The following is a 16,022-nucleotide window of genomic DNA, read 5'->3' as shown; positions in this document are numbered from 1 at the left end:
TCTTTCTCCATCTCCAATTTTTATGTAAAAATCATGCTCATATGAGCATTTTCTTCCTTCAAAAATAAGCATGTATATGACTATACCAATCTCTAGGTGCTTGTTTAGTCCATATAGAGCCTTTTTTTAGTTTATAAACTTTATGCTCAATGCCTAATTTAACATAACCAAAAGGTTGATCAATAAATATCTCTTCTTGTAAGTCTCCATGTAAAAAGGCCAATTTCACATCCATTTGGAACATGGTCGATGAGTTTTGAGCTGTCAATTCAATCATCAATTTGATTATGTCATGTCTTGCAACAAGAGCAAAAACTTCTTTGTAGTTGATGCCAAACTCTTACTTATAACCTTTAGCTACTAGGTGTGCTTTGTATTTGTCAATTTCACCATTCTTCTTTAGCTTCGTCTTGTAAACCCACTTAACACCATTCTTCTAATGGTTGTAATTTCTTCAACCATGACCTTTTGCCACTTTTGTTCTTTGACAACCATTTCAAAAATTGTGAGATCACAATCTAAAAATATAGCAAAATGCATAAATGGGTCCTTAAACTCATTAATTCTTACTACCTCATAGTTTGACATCTGTTGACCCTCCATTTTGTTTCCTTAGCACATGCCCTATTAGGCGATCTTTTACTACTCCTTAATACTTCCCTAGTAACCCATTGATACTCATATAACTTACTCTTTTTTTAACCACCTTGGGGATTTTGGTTGAGGAAGTTGTCTGCCCCTCATTGTGACCTTGGTGGCCCCAAGTTATACCTATAATTTTTTTTTTTCTTTTTAGGACAACTCATTTAGGAACACTTTTAGGATACTTAGACACTTTTTCAATCACCCTAGGTCACTCAGGCACTTTTTTGAATCCCCTAGGCTCACTTAGGTTCACTTGGACCTATTAGGCATCCGGGCCTATTTAGGTAGGTCTGACTCATTAGGCACCACTCTAGGCCCATTGAGGCTCACCTAGCCCACGTAGGTAACCTTTTATGCAAATTGTTGTATGACTTGCATGCCTGCATAAGTCCATGACTTGCATGGTTCACTTTTTTTGCATGACTTGTGTGGCTTTCATTTTTATTATTATCTATTTATTTATTTTGCCTATTATTTTACTTTTTTATTTTTTTATTTTTTTTCTTTTTATTATTTTATCATTTTCTAAAATTCTTTTTCTTTACTTATTTGTTTAATTTGGCAAAATATTTTTACTTAATTTAATAATTTTGTAAAATTCTTTTACTTTATACAATACTTTTATTTAATTTAATAATTTTGTATATATATCGTGTGTGTGTGTGTGTGTGTGTGCGTGTGTGTGTTTAATCTAATAATTTTACTCATTTTCAAAAACATGTCTTTTTAATATAAATTTAACCTATTAATGTTGAAATAGTGAAGTGGGGTTTGGAGTAGAAAAAAAGGATGAGATGGAAAAAGGTAAACTATTTATAGGGTTTTGGAAAGAATCACAAAGTGGTACGTTGAATGAAGAAGAATGGGCAGTTCTATCAACAAATGAGATTTAAAAAAAAAAAAGGAAAGAAAAGAAGGTCAACACGGCATATAAAAAAGAAAGAAAGGTGAACAAGAGACTTTGGGAAGTGTTTTCAGAAAAAGGAGAGGGGGAAATTTGGAAAAGGTTTTGTTTTGGGGAAATGTTCAATCGATTTTTTGGGAAGGTGGGGGAGCGTTTTGAGGAGTGTGAGGATCAGCTTGCAAGAGAATGAAATGTTGAATCCACTTTTCTTTTATGGGGGGTAGATCCCGCATGTAATAAAAAATAAAAAATAAAGAGAAAATTTGACCACAATATGAACCATTTTAGGTTGGGATTTTGAGAAAAAGAAGTGGTTAGTTTGGAAATTTGGAGATGTAATTGTGAAGAAATGGGAGAACCTACAGTGAGTCATGACTTAAGGTTATCTAGTAGTCATGACCTCACCAAGTAGCTTCATTGTGTTATCTCTCAACCTTGAGAGAATATTGAGCTTGTGCTAAATTTAGTAGTGGCTTTGACTTACGGGTGAGATGTTGATGGAAGCCGATAGTAATAGGTATTTTCAATAGAGGCACCATGATATCACATGGGATTGAGACAGTGTGTCTTATTGGGTGATCCTAAGGAGGTGTGTTCATGGAAACTATGGTCATAGTAGTTCCTTTAGTGGAACTTGACATAGGCTCTTTGAGAGCTATGACATGTCAATTAAATGCACAATAGAAGGATCTCTAACTCAAGGATGGTAGAGGTAGTCTTGAAAGACTGATAGCTTTCACCTTGTTAGATTACGAACACTAGTTCATAAGGAGACTGAACACAATGGGTAGTAGGTCACAAACCCAAACACTTGGTGTATCGTTGTTATTTATATAAGATACTAGAGTTTAGTTGATTCTCTCTAGTGGGATGTTGAATCAAATTTAGAATTGGATTTTGAGGGAGTCAATATTCCTATGGGTCCCAGTAGTCCCCGTTTTGAGCTCATATACCTTGTTGGCATGGGTTATGATAGTCGACTTGTCTCTAGGATCACTTTTGTGCATAAGGACATTTTGGTAATTACAAAGGTTGCATAGGGGTAAGTGACCAAGGTCTAGGCCATGTTGGGTTAATTAATCAATTAGAAGCCACTTTGAGCTAGATTAAGTGACTCTAGCCCTTAGTGGGCTCGAGTCACTTAAGCCAAGTAGGAAACCCTATAAATACCCCCTTAGGGGTTAGGGTTCCTATAGTTTTTTCTAGAGAGTCGTCTTCCATCTCTAAAGAGAGAAAGATAGAGAGAGTCATAGCCTTCACTCTTCCTTCCATCCCCACCGGTAGTGTGTCAAGATCAAGGTTCAAGTCATTGAGCGAAAGACTTCGGGTTTACGAGACTTCTACGATTTCGTTCTTCATCTTCACCACATGGATTTGATTCGAGAACATCTGAATCAGAGGTATAGTTTTCATTAGCACTTTTTGAATCACTTTAAAGTTTAAAAATAATATTTTTTCCGATGTGCATAGGAGTTAGAAAAAACCTAGGATAGTTATGCATGTTCCTAACTTGATCCGAGCATAAGAAATGAAGAGATCTGGGTTTTTCCCTTCATCATCAACATACAAACCCACTACCAGTAGTTTAGGTATGGATTCTTTTCATTATTATGTTATACTATGAGACGTTCCAAAGCCAATTAATAATAGTTGTTGTATTATACTATACTTTTAATTATTATATTGTGTTCTATTATACTTTTCCTTATTATACTTTTCAATGATTGTTGTTATATAGTGGTGGTGTCAATTAATTTGAAGTATGAATCACATTATAATATATCAAGTAACAAGGTGTTTCCTATATTGCGTAATGGGTTTTTTTTTTTTTCACTGGAACATTCGAACATGGGTTCCTGAATACAATTCATTGTTAGTTGAAGCTTTATGAGAGTTTCATGTGGTCACTTATTTAATTTTCATTTAGTTTAATATTAGTTTTTTTTTTCATTTGAATGAAAGTTAGTTTTTATAATTTAGTTTTGATATTTTAGTTTTGTTTTTTTTAGTTGAATAAAAGATACGGGTTTGATATTTTTGTTTTGTTTTTTTACTAGGTGGAAAAGTGGGTTCTTTTAAATACTTTAATTTTTATTTTTATTTTTTAGTTTTGGATGAATTTTGGTTGATAATGGAATTTTTTTTTTTTTTAATTTGGCTTTGGGTAATGTTAGGTGATAATGGAAAAATTGGAACTTGCATGACGTTCCAAATTCAATTAATAATAGTCGTATTATATTATACTTTTAATTATTATATTGTGTTATATTATACTTTTCATTATTATACTTTTCAATAATTGTTGTTGTATAGTGTGGTATCAGTTAATTTCAAGTATGAATTGCATTATAATTTATCAAGTAACAAGGTGTTTACTATATTGTGTAATGGTTTTTTTTTTCATTGATACATCCTGACATGGGTTCCTGAATACAATTCATTTTTAGTTTGGGCCTTGTGAGAGTTTTCATGTGGTCAATGTGGGCTATTGCTTTATTTAATTTTTGTTTAGTTTAATTTTTGTTTTTTTTTTTCATTTGAATGAAAGTTAGTTTTTATAATTTAGTTTTGATATATGTATATATTTGCTAGGTGGAAAACTGGGTTCTTTTAAATACTTTTAGTTTTTCTTTTTAAGTTTTGGATGAATTTTGGTTGATAATAGAAAATTTATTTTTTAAAAAAAAAAATAGTTTTAGGTAATGTTAGGTGATAATGGAAAAATTGGAACTTGCAAATTGTAGTGGGTGAGAATGGAAAAATTAGATTTTTGTAAACTTTAGTTTTGAATGAATTTTCGATGATAGTGGAAAATTAATTTTTTTTTAAATTTAGCTTTGGTTAATGTTAGGTGACAATGGAAAATTTGGAATATGCAAATTTTAGTTTTGAATTTTGGATGATAGTGGAAAAGTAATTTTTAAAATTTTATTTTTGGTTAATTTTGGATGATAGTGGCAAATAATTTTTTTTTTTTTTTTTTTATGTTTTAGATGAATTTTGGATGATAGTGGATTTTTTTTTCTTAAATTTAGTTTTGGAATCTTGAATGATAATGAAAAGTGATAAATATAATGACTTTTTTTTTAAAGACAAAAAATCATGTAGGAGGTTAATAAAAGTTTCTATTTTAAAATGTAAGTTTTAGTTAATTTTTTAATGTTAATAGGAAAGTGTCTTTTCATTAAAAAAAAATAGATATTATTTTAATGTAGATAAAAGTTAGAGTTTTAAATATTTTAGTTTTCGATTTTCTTTAATATTAATGAAAGAATTAAATTTTGTTTATTTTTTAGTTAGCCTAATTGTCATACCATTCCAGATCTCTCATTCAAGAATTTGAATCTTTGAATTATGGGTTGAAGACCTTTACCCTTTCGGAGTGACTAAATGATCTACAAGGAAGCAAATGATTTACTAGGGAGCAATAGGGAGTTGTTATGTTCCAGACATGGATCAAGTTGTAGGTGCTGGAGATTAAGCCTTTTGGGTAAAAAGTGATAAGGTAAATCTGTGTAACTTGATTTCTAATAGTGGATTTAGATTAGTAGGTCTTAGACCTAGTGGCTTTTTATCTCCACTGTTTGTGGGGGTTTTCCATATAAAAATCTTGTGTCTCATTGCATATCTTTTTATTGATGCTTATATCCTAATTGATGATATTAGTAACCTTATGATTGATTGGTTAGTTGATTAACGAGGTTATTGGGTTAGTTATCTTGGTGGTTGTGGTTGTTATACATATAACCAATTATTGTTTTCCCTAACTACTCTCAAGATATCTTTTGATTGATTTGTTGGGATTGTTATTGAGTTTGTTTGGTTGGTTATTATGCTAGTTAACTTATATATTTATATTTCAAATAGTAAAAATTATATTATCTTTATTCCTAAACAATAATAGGGCATCCTAAAAGTTAAAAATCATATTTTTATAAAACTAAAGATTTTGGGTATAATCCATTTAGTTATTTGGGATATCCCTAATATCTATTAGAGTAAGAAAAAGTTTATTATAATTTATAAACATTTATTTAAATTTTTAAATCATTCATTCACCCCCTCACCACCCCCTCCCCCCTCTAAGTGTTCCCTATTAGACTTTCAATTGTTATTCAAGTGGTATTAAGAGCAATACTAGAGACCCTCCATTTTGTCCCTTTAGCACATACCTTATTAGATGATCTTTTAGTATGCTATAGTTGTTCCTTGGAAGCTCATGTTACTCATACAACTAACCTTTTTGAGCCACCTTGGAGACTCTTGTTGAGGGATTTATCTAACCCCTTAACGTGACCTTGAGTTAGGCCTAGGATTTTCCTTTCTTTTTAAGACAACTCATTTAGATACACTTTTAAGATAACATATCTAGGCTCATTTAGTGTACTTGGCCCACTTAGGCTCACCTAGGCCCATTTTGGCACACCTTGGCCCACTTAGGTTTACCTAGTCCTGCTTAGGTCACCTTTTTGGCACATCTTGCATGTCTCACATGGCTTGCATGACCTGCATGGCTCGTTTTTATATAATTGCATAACTTGACTTTTTATTATTATATTTTTGTTTATTTTATTTATTGTCATGTGTATTTTCTTATTTATTTTATTTTCTTGTTAGTTTGTCATTTTTTTCGTAATACTTGTCCTTATTCATCTATTTTAATTTAATAATTTTGTTTAAATGTTTTTTTATTATTTAATTTAACCTAATAATTTTGTAAAATGTTTTATCTAATCTAATCACTTTGTAAAACACTTTTATTTAATCTAACCATTTTCTAAAACACTTTTATTTCATTTAATAATTTTCTAAAACACCTTTATTTAATCTAAGAATTTTGTAAATCTTTATTTATTTATTTATTCTTCTTCTTCTTCTTCTTCTTCTTCTTCTTCTTATTCTTATTCTTATTATTATTAATCACTTTGTAAAACACTTATATTTAATCTAACCATTTTCTAAAACACTTTTATTTCATTTAATAATTTTCTAAAACACCTTTATTTAATCTAAGAATTTTGTAAATCTTTAGTTATTTATTTATTCTTCTTCTTCTTCTTCTTCTTCTTCTTCTTGTTCTTCTTCTTCTTCTTATTATTATTATTATTATTATTATTATTTTATTTAATCTACTAACTTTGAAATTTCGTAGGGAAGTACACCAATGGAAAGATAAGAAGGTGCTTACGGTTTGAAACTCGGAGAGGGTAGCTACCATAGTGATTCAAAGAGCAGACATATGGAAAAAATGAATGGAGCCATGTTATGAGGAGGATTCGGCTTTCATATGAAAAAGGAAATGATGAGCGAAAAAGAAAGAATGTAACTCGCCTTTTGGAAAAGGAATCACGTGATGATGGAAAGAGGCTTCAGCAATGTTCTGGGTCAATGGATACTTTAGATAGAAAAAGAAAAGAGATTTTATATTTTAAGAAGAATTGAGGTGGCATCTAGGATATACAGGCTGTATTCTGGAAGGGATTCAGCGGGGGAATTCTTGGAAGGAAAAGACACTATTTTTTTGGAGAGATTCAGCAGCATTTTGGGAAGAGGAGTCACGCAGGTCTATGGGAAAATTTTTCAACACATCTCAAGAAGGATATTCAAGATGGTTTTGGGATATTTTAGTTGGCGTCTTTTAGGAAAGGAATGAGGGGGGCTGGTAAAAGGAAGGATTCGAGTACACCATATGGAGGATCAAGGATGTTTTTGCGAAAAAGATCACAGGTTTTTGGCAAAACATCAGCAACGTTCTGAGTGAGGATTTGCTTTGGGATTAAAGAAAGAACGAAAAGCTTTTTTTTGGAAGGAGGAGAAAGAAACATAGAAAAGGTGGGATTTTTCGGCCGAGACCGAGAGAAAGGTGATGTCGAGGAAATTTTGAACGTTCGAGGGAGTGATTTTGAAGAGATATCAAGTATTCTGGACGGTTATTTTTCAGAGGAGATTCAGGCTGCTGTTTTGGAGTGAATGAATCCATGTTTCAAAAAGGATTTGGGACAGGCTACAATCTCTGGGAAAAAACTAGCTAGGACGCCACTTGGAAAAGGGAGATGGGGGGCACTATTGACATTGCGGACACACAGGAAATCTCCCTCTCGGCACAGCACAGGTTTGTTAATTCTCTGAATATTTCTAAGGTTAGATTTCCTTCATCTCTTATTATTTTATGGCTCCCATGCTTCTTAGTTGTTGGTTTAATGTTCGATTGTTTATGTGAGGCCTTACTATTGCCTATGTGAATCCTTATTTATTTATTTATTTATTTATTTATTTTTGTTTTGGTTTCTATTGGTCCATGTTCATGTGTTTCAATGTTTTAGTTGTTAATTTTTTTATCATGTTAGTGTATTCAGTTAACATCTCTAAGGTGGTCTCCTATTGATTTCTTTCTAATTCATGGTTTTAATACCTCTTAGTTGTTGTTAGTGTTTGGCCTTATTAATTTTAGGATTAGTTTCCAATGATCTATTAACTCATGATTTCATTTTATTTAGTTGCTAAATCTTCAAAATCCCATGTTTTTATTTATTTATAAATTTAGATTAACTTGTATTATTTAGTTCATCATGCTTAGGTTATTTTTTTATTGTGTTACTTGATGTGCTAAAAAAAGTTATGATTATTGTTTTCTTAATTAGTATGTATGTTTTTGAATTATTGAGGCGATTCTCTTTTAGTAATTTTACTAATCACATGCTTATAAAATCCTTTATTTGGTATTAATTATTTTAGGTTAACTTGTATTATTTAGTTTATCATGTTTAGGTTTATTTTAATTGTGTCATTTTATGCACTCATAAGTAATTGCTTCTCTCTAGCCATTTAGGATAATTCAATTTAGTTTGTGTCGTTAGCTTTGTGCTTTTGCAACCCCATGTTGTAGTTTTATAACCCGAAAATTTTTAAAAAGCCACTGGTTTTTTAAATGAGAGAGCACCAGATTTTTTTTAAAATGAAAAATTTATTAGTTTTTTTAAAATTAGGGAGCGCCAGATTTTGTTTTAAGTGAAAAAGCCACTGGTATTTTAAATGAAAGAGCACTATATTTTTTTAAGAAAGCCACCAGATTTTTAAACGAGAGAATACCATTTTTTTTTAATAAAAATACCACCAGATTTTTGAATGATAGAATGACTGGAACTTTGAATGAGAGAGCCACCAAAGTTTTGAATGAGAAAGCGATTAGGATCTTAGAGGAGAATCAACTATTGTGACAGCAACAACGTGAAGTCCTTTCCTCCACCGCCATCAGCAACATACATCCATCATGGGGATTCCCGTTGGCATGATAGTGGGATGAAAATCTTCCACCAGCATATTGCCATGGGAGTTCACGCAACCATATCAGAGGAGTTAGCAGCCACATTTGGAATTTTTTTTTATGTGTCTCCACAAACTCTGTTATACAACCCACACCCGCACCAATAGAGCCTCCACGGGTAGCACTTCTGGGTGGGGGATAACAACACAGAGTTTGATTTTTCTTTTTTATTCTATTTCATTTTATTTTTGAGCAACTTACACGCACAAGCCATAGAAAGAGTGGGGGAGCTTCATTGAAAGGTTAGCATTATGTTAGTTTGAAAATTTTAAAATTTGTTTACTTGAGATTCATGGTTTCAGTTTGAAAGTTGGAATTGTGCTTGTTTTCATTTTGATCCATTGAGCTAATTCGAAGAGTGGATTTTGCTTAATTTAATTTTGATTCATGATATTAGTTTGGAAAAATAGGTTTTTGTTTAGTTTACTTTCAATCCATCTTGTTTAGTTATAGTCTTGTAGTTATAGTTCTTTACTTTAATTAATTCCATATGATCAAGCTATTTTTTTATTTTATTTTATTTATTTATTTATTTTTATTATATTTTTTTTCTTTCTTAAGAAAAAACTTTTTTTAGAAATGGACTTTTTGAGTTAAATCAAAATCACTTCCTTCTTTTCAAAAATGAATTTTTCCATCATAAGTTTAGCTCCTTGATCCCAAATGAAAGGTAGCCAAAAAGGGGATCCAAGTTAGCTTTTCTCTTATTTTCAAACCCCTTTTAAGTTAGAAATCAAAAAATCTCTATTTTGTATCTATTGATTGGGGTTTGACAAATCACTTGATCCTTTTTCTTGCTTCCTCTAGAATCATTTTCAAAAGTATTTAAATCATCAAAAGGCTTTGAATATATATATATATATATATATTCATTCTAGGTTTAAGCAAAGAACACATTTCGTTTAAAATTATGCAACCCATTTCATCTAAGTTTCATTCTCCTTCATTGCTTTTTCAAAATTTTGTTTTGTTCACATAGGTTTTGACTTGTGCTCCCAAACTAATGAGAATACACACGTAAAACTTATGGATATTGAATGGGGACTCAATGGAACCCCAACATAAAAGAATCTTTTCAAAACTCATCTTTGCTGCCACCTTTGCTACTTGTTGTAATCATATCTATATATATATTTTTTAGGAATTATATACAAGATGTATGTGATAATTGATGGTTTCACATACTTTGATCATTTTTTTCTATGCTAATTAGATACCAAGCATGCTAGGATTTATTTATTTTATTATTTATAATCTAACCCCTCATGTCTTGTGGAAACACGTTATAAGTTACATATGCTATTCAGGTACGCTTCTTATCTTCGTATCTTAATTCCATAAATTATGTATTGCTTTATATATGATCGTTATGTATTGCTTCGTATGTGATTGTCAACCTGTTCAACATATCTTTTTGATTGTTTGTTTGGCTTGCCATGTTTGATTAAGAGACTAGGGTAAAATACATGTTATGTGTTGTATTTTCCAAACTAACCATTGATGTCTTGTGATAGCACTTAAGAAGCAGTCTAGGTACACACCCTAAATCTTCTTTATGATTCTAATTGGTTTTCTTGTTTGGCATGTTATTTTTTAAATCACTTAGCCTACCTAGGTATCTATAATCAATTGTCACATTTCCCTCAACTTAGTCAGTAGAGACTTCTTTAGGGCTTAGAGAGGTGCTACCTCTTAGAAGTACCTTCCCAATAGGTAATTAGTTTTCCAAGACTTGCTTTTCCAAAACAATGGAGTCACTTCTTTAAGGTTTTCTTTCTTGTTTTATTTTCCCTTTTAAAATAAAATAAAATAGTTAGTGACTTCGACTTTTTCAAAACTAATTTTTCACCATTTAATAAGCGAGTCTCTCCAATGAGTGGAGACACACATGAAGAATGTGGGTCCACATAAATATTTAGCAACACAAGGTTAGACCATTCTTTTTTGTAACTAAACTCATATCAAAGGTCCTTACATATTCTTCATAAAGAAGCAATCAAGTCATAACATGGTTAAGGAAAGAGTTTTTTTTTAGGTGTTGTACTTTAGGCTTATGTTGGTGTATTAAGAAAAAATGGAATAAAAAAGTAATACTCATTTAACTCTTGATATGTCATTTATCAAGAGACTATTAAATAATTAAAAGGTAATTTATAGAAAGTATTCCTATTTTTACTTCTTTCTAATTTCACCAACATCACCTTTAAGATTTAAATGGTTGAATACATTTGTAAACCCTTAAATTTATCCTTACCCAATATAATGTAAGCCCATTCATATCTAGCCCAATATGACATAAGCCTATTCATTCTTGACCTGATGTAAGCCAACTCATTTTTTACCCAATATGAGATAAGTCATATGACTTTTGAACCAATGGAAGATAAGTTTGAAAAAAAAAATTAATAGCTCAATGAAAAACGAAAGTTTAGGGGAGAGTTGTTAACGGAAAGTTTGAATTCCACTTTGAACAGTTGATTTCAGTTAATCTATTCATGGGACATAAGTATTTTTTAGGTTTGAGTAAAGGCATGAGTATGCATATATTGTATTTGCCCACTATAGCTTACTAGAGTTTGTCTAGTAATCTTGATGATGATTAGTTATTAAGATGATTTGACTCTTATAAATATTAGAACATACTCATTTTATATAGGAACACTTACACTAAGGCATAGCCACTTCATTTATACTATATATTGGGGCATTACTCCTAATATTCCCCTTTTAGACTATGACCATAGGATGTATTAGATTCACTCTCATTAGCATGTAGGATTGACCATGGATACACCTAAAGGTGTCCATTGAGTCGGGCTGCCCATTTTGGCCCGTGGCCCGGCGCGGCCCAACACTATAGCAGGCTGGGTCAGCACGACCCAAAGGAGTAGGTCTTGTTAGGCTTAAAGATACAGTCCGCAAGCCCACCTTGCCAACCCGATGTGCTGGCCTACCGTGCCGACCCACTTGGCCCTTTTAAATTTCACTTTTTATTTTTTATTACATGTCAAATGTTTATAATATCCCTCTCAACAACTATATAACAGCTAGTTTGAGGGGTAAAAAAGTAAATCAATAACTATTCACTTTTTTCATGTCAAGTGTCTATATTACCCCTCCCAACAACTATATAATAGCTAGTTTAAAAGATAAATAAGTAAATTACTCATTATTAATATTTTCATGTCAAATATCTGTTATATTTATATAAATATATATATATTGTTGGTTAAAAATAAAGTGTAAGAAGAGTTACACTTTTGAAAAATAACTTTTGAAAATAAAGTGTAAGAAGGGTTACACTTTTAATGTGTGAATTAAACACATGATTAAGTTTTGGAATGTTACAAAACTTAAGAGGTATTTACACATATGATTAAGTTTTGAAATGTTATAAAACTTGAAAGGTTAAGGAAGACAATGAGTCTTCTCATCTTTGTAACTTTATAAAACTTAAGAGGTTAAGTGTAAGAGAGTTACAAATTTGAGATTAAATCATGTTTAATGTGTGAATTAAACATATGATTTAATTTTTTGAATGTTACAAAGATGAAGAGATTGAGGAAGACAATGGGTTTTTTCTCATCCTTGTAACCAATTTTCAACCCTAAGAGTGCTTTATATGACTTTTCTTCTTTTTGAAATCTTATGCAGAAAAGTGAAAAGGCTTGATCAATCCCAAGACTATTTCTATTAGTTCCCTAAAGATTTCTAGAGGTGGGAGGAAATAGTCTTTGGACAAAGTTCTAAGAACTTGTTTGAGCCTTTCTTGTGTTTTTCTTCTTCTTGTTCTTATTTTGTAACTTTGAGAGTTTTATTGTATCAAAGTGAGTGTTTGAGAGTGTTTCTTTTCTCCATTGTATCCAATTTATCCAATCAATCAAAGACTCACTTTGATACAATAAAACTTTCAAAGTTATAAAATAAGAACAAGAAGAAGAAGAACACAAGAAAGGCTCAAACAAGTTCTTGGAACTTTGTCCAAAGACTCTATTTCCTCCCACTTCTAGAAAACTTTAGGGAACTAATGGAAATAGTCTTGGGATTGATCAAGCCTTTTCACTTTTCTGCATAAGATTTCAAAAAGAAGAAAAGACATATAAAGCACTCTTAGGGATGAAAAAAGGTTACAAGGATGAGAAAAAACTCATTGTCTTCCTCAATCTCTTCATCTTTGTAACATTCAAAAAATTAAATCATATGTTTAATTCACACATTAAACATGATTTAATCTCAAATGTGTAACTCTCTTACACTTGACCTCTTAAGTTTTATAAAGATACAAAGATGAGAAGACTCATTGTCTTCCTTAACCTTTCAAGTTTTGTAACATTTCAAAACTTAATCATGTGTTTAATTCACACATTAAAAGTGTAACCCTTCTTACACTTTATTTTCAAAAGTTATTTTTCAAAAGTGTAACTCTTCTTACACTTTATTTTTTAACCAACAATATATATATATATATATATATATATATATATATTTATATAAATATAACAATCTCCCACTTGGTTAAAAATAAACATCAACCCTTATAACCTCAATAGTGAAAATGCATAAAATAAAATATCTTTCGATTTGAATTTTACCTTAGTGTAATCGTCACAAAGCTCCGTTGAAATCCCAGGTTGCTTGTAGCATTGAACCAGTTATTCCTTGTAACGAAACCGGTAACAACACACACACTTCCACTAACCACACGAGTGCCCATTATTTTCTTGCTTAGCACTTTTATGGCCATGTGCTCAATCCATTCATGAACTTTCTTGAAAGAAACTCCAACTCTCATGAGAGGCGGCACCACCCCTAAGTTCACATAGGTGAAATTCTTCCAACATCCTTGTTACCTTTAAGATGCTTGTCACACATAGACTGAATTTCATTAAAAGCTTTAAGCTTAACCCTCCAACGGTAACAACCAGCATTAATCATCACAGATGGAACTCACATGTTCTAATGCTGCCACAATCCACTTATCAATGACTTGTTTTTACCTATTGAACTTAAGACTAGTCATTTCTTAGTATTAAGTTGGGTTACCATCATTGGTGAATTTTATTTAAGGGTTTTAGTCTCATCCCTCTAGATGTTATCCTTACTAAATCTCTTGTAAGAGGTTTAGTAAAAGGATCCGCCAAGTTTCCACTTGACCTCACAAATGAGATTGAGATGATTCCATTTTGAATCAATTGTCTGACATACTCATGTCTAATGCTTATATGTCTAGACTTCCCATTGTACACTCCACTGTACGCACGAGCTAGAGTGGCTTGACTGTCACAATGTATCGACACTGTTGACACATTATTTGCAGTAAAAGGGATGTCCATCATGAGATCCCTAAGCCACTCAGCTTCTTTTCCAGTTGTAGTTAGAGCTATAAACTCTGCCTCCATGGTTGAGTGTGATATACAAGTCTGTTTCTTGGATCCCCAAGAGACAGCCCTACCACCAAGTGTAAACACCCAACCTGTGGTAGATAAATTATCTCCCACACTCGATATCCAGCTTGCATCTGAATACCCTTCAAGTATAGCAGGAAACTTTGAATATTGGAGGCTCAGTTCTTTGGTATTCTTTAGGTAACCAAGAACTCTACCAATAGCTTTCCAATGTTCCATGCTTGGATTGCTAATAAACCTACTTAGTTTACTAACTGCAAATGAAATGTCAACCCTAGTACACTGAGCAGCATACATAAGACTTCCAATTGCACTTGCATACTCAAGTTGAGCCACCGATCTACCATCATTCTTTTCAAGTTTTATACTTGAATCAAATGGAGTATTAGCATCTTTAATCTTGAGATGACTAAATTTGCTAACTACTTTCTCAATATAGTGGGTTTGGTTCAAAGCATAACCCCCACTATTTCTTTTCACTTTGATATCCAATATAGTATCAACTTCTCCAAGATCTTTCATCTTGAAGGTTGAGGATAGAAACCTTTTCGTTTCTATTATTTCTTTCATGTCATCACTCAAGATTAACATGTCATCCACATATAGACACACTATGACCACATAGTCATCACAAGTCTTAGAATATAAGCACTTGTCCACAATGTTGTGTCTAAATCCATCCGAAAGAATAGCATGATCAAATTTTTCGTGCCATTGTTTAGGAGCTTGTTTTAAACCATTTATGATTTGACAAGCTTACACACTTTGTTTTCATTCCCCAGTAGAACAAAACCTTCCGGTTGTTCCATGTAGACCTCCTCATTGAGATCCCCATTCAAGAATGTCGTTTTGACATCCATCTAATGAACAAATAGATTATGAATTGATGCCAAAGCAAACAATATCCTAATCGATGTTGTTCTAGCCACCGGCGCATAGGTATCAAAATAATCAATACCTTCGGTTTGTTTAAACCCCTTAGCTACTAATCTAGCCTTAAAGGTTTGAATCATGTCATCGGTGTGATATTTCCTTCGAAATACCCACTTGCACCCTATTGGTTTAGATCCTGGTGGAAGGTCTACCAATTCCCATGTTTGGTTGGATATAATTGAATCCATTTCATCATTGATAGCCTCTTTCCAAAAAGCAACATCTCTAGAAGCCATAGCTTCTTTGTATGTTTTGGGATCCTCCTCTATTTGAAGTACTATAGGAATTTTTCTTATAATATCTTCTCTATTTCCTTCTACTAAGTAAAAGGAAATTCTTTGAGAGTCAATCTCATCCGATCCCAACACTTTCTCTTTTCTAGCTCTTTGGCTTTTCCAAGGCACAATGGGTTGCTCAACAACCTTTGAAGGTGTCTCCTCTTGAGACTCTCTAACACTAGTAGGTACTTGAGAATTGCTATCACTCAACAAATTCTCAAAGAACTCTACCTCTCTTGATTCAATTATCACATTAGATTCCAAGTCTAATAGCCTATAAGTTTTGTTATTTGAGGCATAGCCTACAAATGCACACTTAATGGCTCTTAGACCCAATTTTGTTTTATTTGGATCCGTTTTCTTGCAATAAGCAAGACACCCCCACACTTTGAAGTAACCTATATTAGGCTTCCTTCCTTTCCATAACTCATATGGAGATATCTCATTTTTCTTCATAGGAATTCTATTCAAAATATGGAAAGTAGTCAACAAAGCTTCACCCCACAAATTGAAATTCAATTTAGCATGCAATA

The sequence above is a fragment of the Vitis riparia genome, chromosome 13 (assembly GCF_004353265.1).
Source record: "Vitis riparia cultivar Riparia Gloire de Montpellier isolate 1030 chromosome 13, EGFV_Vit.rip_1.0, whole genome shotgun sequence".
Taxonomy (NCBI): Eukaryota; Viridiplantae; Streptophyta; class Magnoliopsida; order Vitales; family Vitaceae; genus Vitis; species Vitis riparia.
Note: the sequence above shows the minus strand (reverse complement) of the source record.